Source organism: Pan paniscus, chromosome 10 (genome assembly GCF_029289425.2).
Source record: "Pan paniscus chromosome 10, NHGRI_mPanPan1-v2.0_pri, whole genome shotgun sequence".
NCBI classification, from domain to species: domain Eukaryota; kingdom Metazoa; phylum Chordata; class Mammalia; order Primates; family Hominidae; genus Pan; species Pan paniscus.
The window spans coordinates 141470227-141484244 of NC_073259.2; positions in this window are offsets into that span (position 1 = coordinate 141470227).

A 14018-nucleotide genomic window follows, 5' to 3' on the forward strand; every position below is an offset into this window, starting at 1 on the left:
TGCAAGTGGTCTGCCGTGCTCTCTGAACTTCTTGCTGGAGGAGTAGGAGGTAGGGCCTCTCCCCGCAGAGTTGGACGCCAGGAGGGGGTCACCTTCCAGGACCAGTCCAGTGTCCTGCTCCCCTGACCCCACCCTGGAGGGGGCTTGGGCTCCACTGGGGCTGTTTCCCCAGGGAAGTTCCTTTTTATTTCTTCTCCTTTTATAGTCTTCATTTCTGATGATAAAAGCAACATATGCTTACTGTAGAAAATCTGGAAAATGAGCCGAGCGCGGCGGCTCACACCTGTAATCCCAGCACTTTGGGAGGCCAAAGCAGGTGGATCACCTGAGGTCAGGAATTCGAGACCAGCCTTGCCAACATGGTGAAATCCCGTCTCTACTAAAAATACAAAAATTAGCTGGATGTGGTGGTGTGCACCTGTAATTCCAGCTACTCGGGAGGCTGGGGCAGGAGAATCACTTTAACCTAGGAGGTGGAGGTTGCAGTGAGCCAAGATTGTGCCACTGCCCTCCAGCCTGGGTGACAGAGTGAGACTCTGAAAAAAAAAAAAAAAAGAAAATCTGGAAAATGTAGAAAACTATAAAGAAGAAAGAGAAGTGAGCCCCCGGGCCCCTCTCCCCACGGGCCCTTCCTTCTGGCTTCCTTTCAACGGTCCTGCCCAGCCTGCTGTCACGCCCATGGACGACGGCGCCAGCCGGGGGGTGCACACATGTGTCCCACCCATGGATGATGGCATCAGCCAGGGGGTGCACACGTGTGTCACCTTCTTCCCGGCCCTGAATTGTGTGTGATGGGCTCCTTTGCATGTCTCTGGGTCTGGTCACCCCTTGGGCTGGCTTCGGTGACCACTCCCAAGGGTGGGGACCCACGGCCAGCCCCCAGCAGTGCGGAGCATCCAGGTGGTCTCTGAGTCGCCGAGGGTCCCCAGGGGAGCAGAGATGACCTCCCCTTGCGGCCCCCTTTTCCCCAGCAACTGCTCTGCCAGGACGGCTGCTGCCTGAGAGGGGACACCACTGGGTTCCAGACGGGGGCAGGATGGGGGCCTGGATCCGGGGCCCCTGACAGCCCTGAGTTCCCACAATCACCCCGGGCCCCTCCCCACCTCAGGCAGCCTCAGCCCCTCATAGGAGGGGCCCGTTGCCCGGGCCCTGGCAGTGCTGGTTTTAGGGGGTCTGTGTCTTAGTCCCTTGGGGCTGCCAAAATGAAATACACAGACCAGGGGGCTTGGAAACAACAGAAATGTATTTATCATGGTTCTGGAGGCTATAAGTCCAAGGTCAAAGTCTGTGATCATGAGGGCAGGCTCCGTGTCTGGTAAGGGCCCAGTTTCCGGCTAGTGGATGGCGGCCTCTGGCTGTGTCACACACAGCGGGAGGGAGAGGTCTCTCCTGGGTCTCCTGTATGGGACACTATCCCGTTCATGAGGGCTCCACCCTCCCAGGAGGCCCCACCTCCTGACCTTATCACCCTGGAGTTAATATTTCAACATGGGAATCTGGGGTGCATGTGTAGATCACGTGCTGGGTGCATTGTGTCACATGTGTGTCCTGGTTCCTGGCCCGTGTGTAGGTCACATGCTGGGTGCATCCTCTCATGCGTGTGTCCTGGCTCGTGGCCCGTGTGTAGGTTGTGTGCTGGGTGCATCCTGTCATGCGTGTGTCCTGCCTCGTGGTGTGTGTGTAGGTCGCGTGCTGGGTGCATCCTCTCGTGCGTGTGTCCTGGCTCGTGGCCCGTGTGTAGGTTGTGTGCTGGGTGCATCCTGTCATGCGTGTGTCCTGGCTCATGGCCCGTGTGTAGGTCGCGTGCTGGGTGCATCCTCTCATGCGTGTGTCCTGGCTCGTGGCCCGTGTGTAGGTCGCGTGCTGGGTGCATCCTGTCATGCGTGTGTCCTGGCTCGTGGCCCGTGTGTAGGTTGCGTGCTGGGTGCATCCTGTCATGCGTGTGTCCTGGCTCGTGGCCCGTGTGTAGGTTGCGTGCTGGGTGCATCCTGTCATGCGTGTGTCCTGGCTCGTGGCCCGTGTGTAGGTCGCGTGCTGGGTGCATCCTGTCATGCGTGTGTCCTGGCTCGTGGCCCGTGTGTAGGTCGTGTGCTGGGTGCATCCTGTCATGCGTGTGTCCTGGCTCGTGGCCCGTGTGTAGGTCGTGTGCTGGGTGCATCCTGTCATGCGTGTGTCCTGGCTCGTGGCCCGTGTGTAGGTCGTGTGCTGGGTGCATCCTGTCATGCGTGTGTCCTGGCTCGTGGCCCGTGTGTAGGTTGTGTGCTGGGTGCATCCTGTCATGTGTGTGTCCTGGCTCGTGGCCCGTGTGTAGGTCGTGTGCTGGGTGCATCCTGTCACGTGTGTGTCCTGCCTCGTGGCGTGTGTGTAGGTCGCGTGCTGGGTGCATCCTGTCACGCGTGTGTCCTGGCTCGTGGCCCGTGTGTAGGTCGTGTGCTGGGTGCATCCTGTCACGCGTGTGTCCTGGCTCGTGGCCCGTGTGTAGGTCGTGTGCTGGGTGCATCCTGTCACACGTGTGTCCTGGCTCGTGGCCCGTGTGTAGGTCGTGTGCTGGGTGCATCCTGTCATGTGTGTGTCCTGGCTCGTGGCCCGTGTGTAGGTCGTGTGCTGGGTGCATCCTGTCATGTGTGTGTCCTGCCTCGTGGTGTGTGTGTAGGTCGTGTGCTGGGTGCATCCTGTCATGCGTGTGTCCTGGCTCGTGGCCCGTGTGTAGGTCGTGTGCTGGGTGCATCCTGTCATGCGTGTGTCCTGGCTCGTGGCCCGTGTGTAGGTCGTGTGCTGGGTGCATCCTGTCATGCGTGTGTCCTGGCTCGTGGCTAGCAGGGTCATCACAGTCCACTCTTCTGCCTTCAGATCTGAAGCAAAGGAGCCACAGGCCTCTCTGGGGTTCTGGAAGCCGTGGAGCCCACTGCAGCTCTGCATGGCCCATTCTTCGTCATTCTCTTCTATACTGGGGTGAGCGGCGTCCCCAGCTTCATGTCCCCCTGGAAGCTCAGACTTTGCTACCTTATTTGCAAGCAGGGCCTTTGCAGACGTGATGGAGGTAAGAGGAGGTCATACTGGATTGCAGTGGGTTTAGCCCAGTGACGACCGTCCTCGTGAGTCACAGACGCAGGGAGAAGCCATGTGAAGGCGGAGGCAGAGGCTGCAGTGATGCCGCCACCAGCCACGGGGGCTGCTCAGAGCTGGAAGAGGCTGAAGGACCCTGCGCTGGAGCCTTCAGAGAGGGTGCGGGCCTGTCACCCTTGGCTTCAGACGGCCTCCAGAGCCGCGAGAGGACGCATTTGCATCACTTCAGCCGCCAGTCGGTGAGATTTGTTGTGGCAGCCTGGGAAGCAGCACACCTTCCTGCCTTTGCCGTCTGTCCGTCCGTCCGTCTGTCCACGTGGGCCTCAGACCCCGGGGGGTCCTGGCCGTCACTGCCCGGTCGTGTGCAGCCTCGGCCTGTGTCAGACAGACTTGGGCTCGAGGTCCCCAGGAGCTCTGGTCGCTGTGGTGGAGCCTCTGGACGTCCCGGGCTGTCTGCGGCTGGAGCACCCTCTGAGCTGGGGTTGGGTCAGGTCTGAAGAAGGGGCCAGAGCTGGCCCTGCCAAGGGCCCCTCCTAGCAGCCGTGGCCTCCTCAGGTGGGGCCCAGGGCTCCGAGGCCCTGACTCCTCCAGGTCTGGGCAGCTGCTCAGGACCGGGGAAGGCTCTGCCAGGTGTGATGCCCCAGGCTGGGAGAGGGTGTGGCGGGGGGGCTGCCTGGCTCAGGGCAGGTTGAGCCCTTCCTCCTGCCCTCCTGCCACTGCCCCAGCTGTGGCAGGCTCAGGACATCTGGTGTCTGCTGGTCGGGGGGTCGCTGTGCCTGGGGACAGTCCTTCCCCCCTGCTGCACTGGGAGTTCCTCTGGCATCCTGGGAGGCCTGTGCCTCGAGAGAGACCAGCCCCCTAGATTCCTCCCACCACGGGCGGCTCCCCGGCACCCAACCGGCTCCTGAGCCCCTGCCCCACCTCCACATTCCCGACGGCTGCTCTCCCACCCTCTTTTCCTTCCTTCCACCCCTGTATGGTTTCGATCTGTGTCCCCTCCCAAATCTTATGTCGAATTGTAATTCCCAGTGTTGGAGGTGGGGCCTGGTGGGAGGTGACTGGATCATGGGGTGGACTCTCAGGAAGGGTTTACTGCTATCGCCTCGGTGCTGTCCTCATGACAGCGAGTTCCCCCGAGACCTGGCTGTTTAAAGGTGTGCGGCACCTCCCCACCTTGCTGCTGCTTTTGCCATGTGACGCGCCTGCTCCCCCTTCTCTTCCACCAGGATTGTGGGTTTCCTGGGGCCTCCTCGGAAGCCGAGCAGATGCCAGCACCACGCTTCCTGTAGAGCCTGCAGAACCGGGAGCCGATTAAGCTTCTTTTCTTTAAGAATCACCCAGCCTCCAGTGTTCCTTCACAGTAGGGTGAGGGGGGCGAACGCACACCCTGAGCCTTAGGGGCAACCCCTGCTGCTGTGCCCAGGCCGGGCCGGGCAGTGGCTCAGGAACGTGGCGGGGAACACGGTGCCAGTGCTGGGGTCAGGGCTCTGTCGTGGAGGCAGGATGTCTCTGTGGTTCCTTCCTAACCCTCATCCTTTTACCTCTTGTCCTGGCTTACTGGGCTGGCAAGGACCTCCAGGAAGATGTTAAACAGCCTTGATGTCTGATAGGCCAAACAAGGGCCCGGAAGCCGTCTGCGTCCTCACTCCGGGGCCTGCACCACGACGTCATGGCGAAGGGCCGGCTGAGGGTCTTGAGGTGAGAAATCATCCTGGTCATCTGGGTGGGTCCAGGGTCTCACCAGGGTCCTTATGGGAGGGGACAAAGGGTGGGAGAGGAGGGAAGAGGCCTTGGAGCTGGGTTTGAAGATGGAGGAGGGGCCACAGCTGAGGAGCCGGTGGCCTCTGGAAGCTGGAAAAGACGGGAAGCGAAGCCCCGACAGCCTGCAGAGGAACCAGCCTTGCGGACCCCTTGATGTTAGCCCGGGGAGGCCATGTCAGACCCCCGGCCCCCAGAACTTCTGGGGATGCATTTGTGTCATTTCAAGCTCCAGGTCTGTGTGATTTGCTATGCAGCCTCGGGAAACAGCTGTGTGGCCACCAGGGTCCCACCCTGCTCCCGCCTTCTGGGCTCCAGGACGCAGGTGTGGGACCCCTCACCATCCGCATGGCCCTCTGCTGTGCACTCTCCTTCTCGTTCGTGTCTGTGCTGCATTCTGGTTGGTTTTCCTTGGCTTTTTTTTTTTTTCTAGTTCACGAATTCTCTTTGCTGTGTTTAATCAGCTGGGAGTTACTCTCTTGCTCCCTCTCTCCCTCCCCGATCCTTTCTCTGTCCTTGTCTCTCTGTCTCTGTGTCTGTTTCTCTTTGTGTTTGTGTCTCTCTCTGTCTCTGTGTCTCGGACTGTCTCTCTTTGTGTTTGTGTCTGTCTCTTTCCGTGACTCTGTCTCCCTCTGTGTCTCTGACTCTGTGTCTCTGTCTCTCTGTGTCTCTGACTCTGTGTCTCTGTCTCTCTGTGTCTCTGACTCTGTGTCTCTGTCTCTCTGTGTCTCTGACTCCATGTCTCTTCTCTCTCTGTGTCTCTGAGTCTGTCTCTGTGTCTCTGTCTCTCTCTGTGTCTCTGAGTCTGTCTCTGTCTCTTTGTGTCTCTGACGCTTTCTGTCCCTTTCTCTGTGTCTCTGTCTCTGTGTCTCTGTCTCTGACTCTGTATCTCTGTCTCTCTATGTCTCTGACTCCGTGTCTCTGTCTCGCTCTGTGTCTGAGTCTGTCTCTGTGTCTCTGTCTCTCTTTCTCTGTGTCTCTGTCTCTGTGTCTCTGTATCTCTGTCTCTGACTCTGTGTCTCTGTCTCTCTGTGTGTCTGTCTCTGTGTCTGTGTCTCTGTCTCTGTGTCTCTCTCTCTGTGTCTCTGTCTCTCTCTTTCTCTGTGTCTCTGTCTCTCTGACTCTCTGTCTCTGTATCTCTGTCTCTCTGTCTCTGACTCTGTGTCTCTGTCTCTCTGTGTCTCTGTCTCTCTCTCTCTCTGTGTGTCTCTGTCTCCCTGTCTCTCTCTCTCTGTGTCTCTGTCTCTCTGTGTCTCTGTCTCTCTCTCTCTCTGTCTCTGTCTCCCTGTGTCTCTCTCTCTCTCTGTGTGTGTCTCTGTCTCCCTGTCTCTCTCTCTCTGTGTCTCTGTCTCCCTGTGTCTCTGTCTCTCTCTGTGTCTCTGTCTCTCTGTGTCTCTGTCTCTCTCTCTCTCTGTGTCTCTGTCTCCCTGTGTCTCTGTCTCTCTCTCTCTGTGTCTCTGTCTCCCTGTGTCTCTGTCTCTCTCTTTCTCTGTGTATCTGTCTCCCTTTCTGTTCTTCTCCACGACGTTCTCTTGGTCTGACTTTCTGCTCCTGCCGCGTGCGCAGAGGGGTGAGGAGGAAGCATTTGCGCATGCGCAGAAGGCTCGCTCCACGCCACGTGCTTCAAGCGCGTCGTTCCGTTTAGTATGAAATGAAGCCCCGCGGGGTGGAGAACGTGTCTGTTTTCCAGATGTGGAGATCAAGGCCCGGCAAGTCCTCTGTTGTTGACGGTTCTCAGGTGGTAGAAACGATCTCGCAGCGCACCTGCGTGGCTTCCGAAACCATTCTCTCAAGCGTGTTCCACTTGATGTGATTAAAAAAGTTCTCGTGGCCCCAAGCACCTGCTTTACCTGCTCAGACCAGAGTGTCGTTCCGTCCCATTCATTCCGCAGCTTTCCCCAAACGCACACAAGTGAAATGTAAATGTCAATGTGTGTGTATCTATCTCCCGTTTCTCCCAAAGCGAGACCGTCAGCTGCTATTACTGCACAGCGATGCGGGGACCAGGCCCGGTCCCTTCAGCCCGAGGCTTCGGCCCCCGGCGTTGTCTGACCCTGGTGCTCAGCTGTTCCTGCTTCTTCAGGTTCCCAAGGCATCCCCAGCCGGCTTCCCTCCTGCAAACCCCCACCCTGGGAGCTTGACCAATGACATCGACATCTTTCAATACTTGAATCCTGACTACTTCTTTTTTTTTTTTTGAGATAGAGTCTCTGTCTTCCAGGCTGGAGTGCCGTGGTGTGATATCTGCTCACTGCAACCTCCACCTCCCGGGCTCAAGCGATTCTCCTGCTGTAGCCTCCTGAGTAGCTGGGATTACAGGCATCTGCCACTACGCCTGGCTAATTTTTGTATTTTTAGTAGAGATGGGGTTTCACCATGTTGGCCAGGCTGGTCTCAAACTCCTGACCTTATGATCCGCCCGCCTAGGCCTCCTGAGTGCTGGGATTACAGGTGTGAGCCACTGCACCTGGACCAATTAGTGTACTTTTAATATCAAAGTTCAATCTTTAGAAAGACTGCTATAAGCAATTTCCTTTTAGTAATAGCCAACTTAAACATATACAAAATTCCTTTCATACTTAAAAAAAAATTTTTTTTTGAGACAGGGTCTTTCTCTGTGTCCCAGGCTGGAGTGCAGTGGTGCCATCTCAGCTTACTGCAGCCTCTGCCTCCCGGGTTCACGCCATTCTCCTGCCTCAGACTCCCGAGTAGCTGGGATTACAAGCATGTGCAACCACACCAGGCTAATTTTTGTAATTTAGTAGAGATAGAGTTTCACCATGTTGCCCAGGCTGGTCTTGAACTCCTGGGCTCAAGTAATCTGCCCACCTTGGCCTCTCAAAGTGCTAGGATTACAGGTGTACATTTTTTTAATGAACCTTATCACAACTTATACAGACTGTTTACAACATGCTGGGACTTAATGGTTTGTCCTGTGCTCTCTCTTTCTTAAATAACCAGTCATTTTACTTTAGGACAAAAATTTACCACACAAGATTCCTTTTCATTGAAAAGTTACAGAAATCAGTCTCTTGTCCAATCAAAGTGGTCATTAGGGCTGGTGGCCGAGGGGAGCGAGTTATGAGCCAGCGTCTGGCGGCAGGTGAGATGCAGCTGTGTGAATGTGGCTTCCCTAGAGGCTGGTGCTTGTTTAGCTGCTAGAGAAAAAGAAAACCTCAGCAGGGCACAGTGGTTCACGCCTGTAATCCCAGCACTTTGGGAGGCCGAGGCTGGCAGAATACGAGGTCAGATCAAGACCAGCCTGACCAACATGGTGAAACCCTGTCTACTAAAAATACAAAAATTAGCCGGGTGTGGTGGTGCATGCCTGTAATCCCAGCTACTCAGGAGGCTGAGGCAGGAGAATGGCATGAATCTGGGAGGCAGAGGTTGCAGTGAGCCGGGATGGCCCCACTGCACTCCAGCCTGGGCAACGGAGTGAGACTCCACCTCAGAAAAAAAGAAAAAAGAAAACCTCATGGCAGGCAGGCCATAAGTCAGCGCAGCGTGTGTGACTTCACCCTGCCTGGTGCAGCCTCAGGTCCTGTTGATAATTTGGCATCTTACTGCTGTATTCAGCCCTGCCAATTTTTTTTTTTTTTTTTTTTTTTTTTTTTTGAGACAGTCTCACTCTGTCTTCCAGGCTGGAGTGCAGTGGTGCGATCTCGGCTCACTGAAACCTCCGCCTCCCAGGTTCAAGCGATTCTCCTGCCTCAGCCTCCCGAGTAGCTGGGATTATAGGCGCCCACGACCATGGCCAGCTAATTTTTTTATTTTTAGTAAAGATGGGGTTTCACCACGTTGGCCAGGCTGGTCTTGAACTCCTGACCTCAAGTGATCCACCCACCTCATCCTCCCAAAGTGCTGGGATTACAGGCGTGAACCACCACACCTGGCCCAGTCCTGCCAATCTTATGGTCTCTATTTCAACATTAACTCTGGGCATTTGTGTCTAAACCACAAAAGGGAGGGGCTCTAACGAGGTGTATATGTCCTCCTGTCCCGTCCTAGCTGGGAACTCAGGTGTTAAGGTTTCTCTGGGGTCTCCTTGGCTAACAGGTGTCCTTTTAGTTGACTGGGAGCTTAGAATTTTATTTTTAGTTCTCAAAGCTAATCTGAAAAGGCTGCATGCTGTATGATTCCAACTATACAACATTCCGGGAGAGGCAATCTACGCAGACAGTAAGAATCCTCAGTGGTTGCCAGGGAAGGGAGGGGTGAATAGTGGAGCTCGGGGGAATTTCGGGGCAGGGAAGCCTCTCCTGACACCATCATGGTGGATACCTGACCTCATGCACTTGCCAGGACTCCCGGAACGCAAGACGCCAAGACTGGCCCCCAATTCGAGCTGTGGACCCTGCGTGATGGGGTCAGGTCAGCGCAGATTCGTCGCACAGCAAGGACCCAGCACCAAGGCAAGGCGCTAACAACAGGGGTGCAGGGTCTGTGTGAGGGGCGAGGCGAGGGGCACATGGGTGCTCTGTCTACTTTCCACTCAGCTTTTCCATAAACCCCAAACTGCTTTAGATAGTAGAGCCTATTAATTTTTAAAAAAGGGTAGCTATAAAAATTCCAAGAAAAGAGAAGGAAGAAAGTGGATGACAATCGGTATAATCTTGAGGGCATCCACGTGGCCAATGGACTCGTGAAAACGTGATCGGCTGCAGGCCCGCCTTGGCTGAGGGACCCCCTGCCGCACCGGCCATTCCCCCCACGAGCCCAGACGTCCTGGAAGAGCTGGGGTCCTGCGTGCCACCTGCTCCACCTCCTTCGGCCTGCAATGGTTCATTCTGTGTCAGCTTGGCCAGGCCGCAGGACTCTGATGTTGGTCAAACAGCAGTCCAGAAGTTTCAGTGAAGGTATTTTTCGAAGATAAAATTACCGCTGAGATCAGTAGACTTTGAATCAGCAGGTCAGCCTCCGCGACACAGGAGTCTCATCCAGTCTATGAAGGCCGGAGAGAATGGAGAGAAAGGAGGATGGAATCCTGCCTGCAGGCATCTTTGGATTTGAGTGGCTACTTCGGCTCCTCCTGCGTCCCCAGCCTGCTTGCCTGCCACAGTCATGTGAGCCAGTTTCTCCAAGTAAGTTTCTCTCTCTCTGTCTCCACATTCTATTGGTTCTTTTTTTTTTCTTCTTTTTTTGAGACGGAGTTTTGTTCTTGTTGCCCAGGCTGGAGTGCCATGGCGCGATCTCGGCTCACTGCAACTTCCATCTCCTGGGTTCAAGCAATGCTCCTGCCTCAACCTCCCAAGTACCTGAGATTACAGGCATGCGCCACCACCCACGGCTAATTTTGTATTTTTAGTATAGATGGGGTTTCTCCATGTTGGTCAGGCTGGTCTCGAACTCCTGACCTCAAGTGATCTGCCCGTCTTGACCTCCCAAAGTGCTGGGATTACAGGCATGAGCCACCACTCCCGGCCCATTGGTTCTATTTCTCTAGAGAACTCTCACTACTACAGCTACACCTCCCTGGGCCTCAGTTTCCCCTTCTGTCCATCAGCGAGGCTGAAGGCTGCCATGGGCTGAGGGCTCACACCCGGCCCTCCTGCCCCTGCCCCTGATTCCGGGGCAGCCTGCATAGGCCAGGCAGTGGCCGAGGCCCACTTTCCCCGCCCAGCCACTGTGGTTCAGTGGTTCAGCGGCTGACCTCCCAGCCCAGAAACAGAAACTCTTTTTCTCTTGCAAAACAGAAAATGTCCCCATTAAACACTCACTTCCCGCTGGCTCCCCCGACCCCGGGCCCCACCGTCTGCTTTTTCTGCCTATGAACCGGCCCACTCTGGGGACCTCGTGTGTGTGGAGTCACACAGTGTTTGTCCTTTTGTGGCTTGTGCCCCTCGGTGTGACATCCTCGAGGTTCCTCCACGCCGCGGCGGGTGTGGGAGCCCTTCCTTCCTGAGGTGACTCCCTCTGTGCGGAATCACCGTGCTGTCCGTTCCTTCCTCCGGCGGTGGACACGGAGCTGCTGCTTCCACATGGCCGCTGATTGTGAATTGCGCTGCTGTGAATGGGGTGCACTGACTTCCATCTTTTTAAGGCTGAATACTACTCCATGTATGTAATAACTTGGTTTTGCAGGTTGAATTGAGATAAAAACTTAAGACCCCAAACCAATCTTGGATTCTGTGGCTAAGTAGTTGGGGACGATGGTGCCCCCGTGCCCGGGGCAGGCGTCCTGCGCTCTCACAGCCCTGGCCAGTGGCCCCGGCAGTGCCCCTCCGGCCACACCCCGGCCAGGTTTTCTAAGGCTGGACAAACACAGGGGCCCCCACTGGTGGGTGCGGCAGACTGACTGGGGTCAGAGGTATGGGGAGAACACGTGGAGATCCACCCAAGAAGGGGAGCGATTGTGCCACAGTCGAGGGGGCCACGGCGATGGTGTGGTCACACGGCCTCGGTCACCCTCCAGAGGAACCTCCACATCCTGAACTCTCCAGAATCTGAGGAGCCTCACCCAGACTCAGAGCGAGGTTTGTCCACACTGGAGCCCTGAGGCACGAGGGCAGAGACCACCAGGACTCACACCGCAGCCCCTCGTGCGGCCCCACCAGCCCCCAGGGCCTTGGCGCTGCACCCAGATCGCCAGCCCTGTCTCCTGTAGCCCGAGGGTGGGTTCCCTTTCAGAGGCCCCCCTGCTCACCTTCGCTCCTGCTGGAAGCCCTGGGCAGACTCCCCCCACCCCGCCCAATTCCAAGGACACTGGGCTCCATCCACCAGGCCCACAGGACCCGCGGTCCCCCGTGCAGAGTAAGGCGTCCAACGCCCACGCACTCCGTAGACCCGGCCGGTGTGGGCGGGGGTGGGGTGGGGCGCAGGAGTGGGGGCGGCGCGCGGGGGCGCGGGGGCGCGGGGGTGGGTGGAGCTGGCCGGGCTCAGGGCCCTGGGACACGGGGCGGGGCCGCGCCTCTGTCGCTCTGGATCCCACGCGCCCTGGCCTCCTCCCAGCACTGTCCCCCGGGAGCCCCGAGGCCCGGCCACACCCAGGGCGCTCCTGAAGCCGCCGCCGCTGCTGTGCGAGGCCGGGACGACCCGCCTGGGGCGCGTGGGTGGGGCGGGAGCGCAGCCGCAGCCAGGCGGCGACACAGGCCCGGGGCCAGCCAGGGACGGAAAAAGTGAGTGCGCGGCGGCGCGGGGCGGCCTGCCGGGAAGGCGGGAGGCGAAGTGCTGACTGCGCCGCGTTCTCTCAGCCGCCAACACACCGCGGACGCCCGCCTGGCCCGCCCGGGGACAGCGACCGCTTCCTCCCTCCCCGCCCGCCTTGTCTCTTTTTGTGAGTATCGATCTGAGCTCATGTTCTTTTTAACATACTCAAAGTGTGTCAATCAATTAGGCTTTTTTTTTTTTTTTTTTTTGACAGGGTCTTGCTCTGTCGCCCAGGCTGGAGTCAGTGGCACCATCGTGGCTCACTGCGGCCTCCACCTCCGGGACTCCAGGGATCCTCCCGCCTCAGCCTCCCGAGGAGCTGGGACCACCGCACCTGGCTAATTTTAAATTTTTTCTGTAGAGACAGGATCTCACTTTGCTGCCCAGGCTGGTCTCAAACTCCTGGGCTCAAGCGACCCTCCCGCCTCGGCCTCCCAAAGTGCCACCGTGCCAAGCCTCAGTTAGGTTTTTAATTTTAATTTGGCATCGTTTGATGCTCAGACTGCTGCCGTGTCATTTTCACACGACAGCAAGTTGGGGACAGCGAGTTGTTCTGTCCTGCGCGTGTGTCCCCTCATGGTCTTGAGTGACCTGACCCTCTGTGGGGAGCCCTGAGCCTCCTCCCGGCTCCCGCTGCCCCAGCTCTCAGCTGATGGAGACTCCAGGGCGGGCTCAAGCCCCCGGCCGGCTTTGGACGGCTTTGCCGTTGCCGAGCCAGCGCCCTGAGCTCGTGGGCTCTGCGTCTGCACATGTTTGCCGGTGACCTCTGGGAAGTGTTTCTATGAGGACGGGGGTTGAGGGGACAAAGGGCAGGTGCCCACCGCTTACCAGACAGCACCGGTGCGTCTCCAGCTCGGCTTCCCCGCCAGCCCCTCAGGCCTGCTCCCTGCTGCCTCGCCAACAGCCGCACCGTTGTCAGAGCTCTGTCAGCCTGGTGGATGTAGTTTCAACTTGTATCTTGTTGAGAGAAACTGAACAACCTTTCATTGTTTAAGGGATATGGGTATGCACGCATGCACTGCCGTATATACATATATTGTAGATACACACGTCCGCACACCTGTACACACACACCCACACACATACCCCTGTGTATGTACATACACACATTTGTATGCACACATATGTCCACACACGTGTAGACACGTGCACACACAGGCTCACGCACACACATTTTCTCTGAGCTGTTGGGTTATGTCTCCTGCACTTTCTCGTGTACTTTTGACCTTGCTTTTTCCAGACTCTTAGATCTTCCTACGACTGGCATATTCGCTCTTTTGTGGTGGTGCAAACATTTTCCCTCAGTTTGTTTATGATTTTTTTTGCCAAGCTAAAGTTTTTTGTTTTCCAATATATGGAGTTCAGTGTATCAGTCTTCTCTTTAATTGTTGCCTGATGTCCTTTATTCATTGGGAATGCCTTCCCCTCCCACACTGTAAGAATGCACCCACGGTTTCTTGTTTCTTGTAGGGTTCCTTTTTTTTTCTTTTTTGAGACGGAGTCTTGCTCTGTCGCCCAGGCTGGAGTGCAGTGGCATGATCTCGGCTCACTGCAAGCTCCGCCTCCCGGGTTCACGCCATTCTCCTGCCTCAGCCTCCTGAGTAGCTGGGACCACAGGTGCCCGCCACCATGCCGGGCTAATTTTTTGTATTTTTAGTAGAGACAGGGTTTCACCGTGTTAGCCAGGATGGTCTCAATCTCCTGACCTTGTGATCCACCCGCCTCGACCTCCCAAAGTGCTGGGATCACAGGCGTGAGCCACCACGCCCGGCCAGGGTTCTTTTTTTATGCTTTTCTCTCTGCTGCATTTGGGATTTTGTGCATATGAGTCTAACTTAATACTTTTCCAGATGGCTATCCCTATCCCTGGGCAGTTGGTTAAAAAGTCGTTTTTCCCTCACTGATTTGGGTCGCAGGGACTGGGCCTGTTCCTGTGTCTTCTGGTGCTTATCCCACCCTGTTTTCATTACAGTAAGTTTCCCCTGAGCTCATAAAGCTGGTCCTCTTTCACTTTCTTTTCATGGTTTTTTTTGGCTGTTACTTGC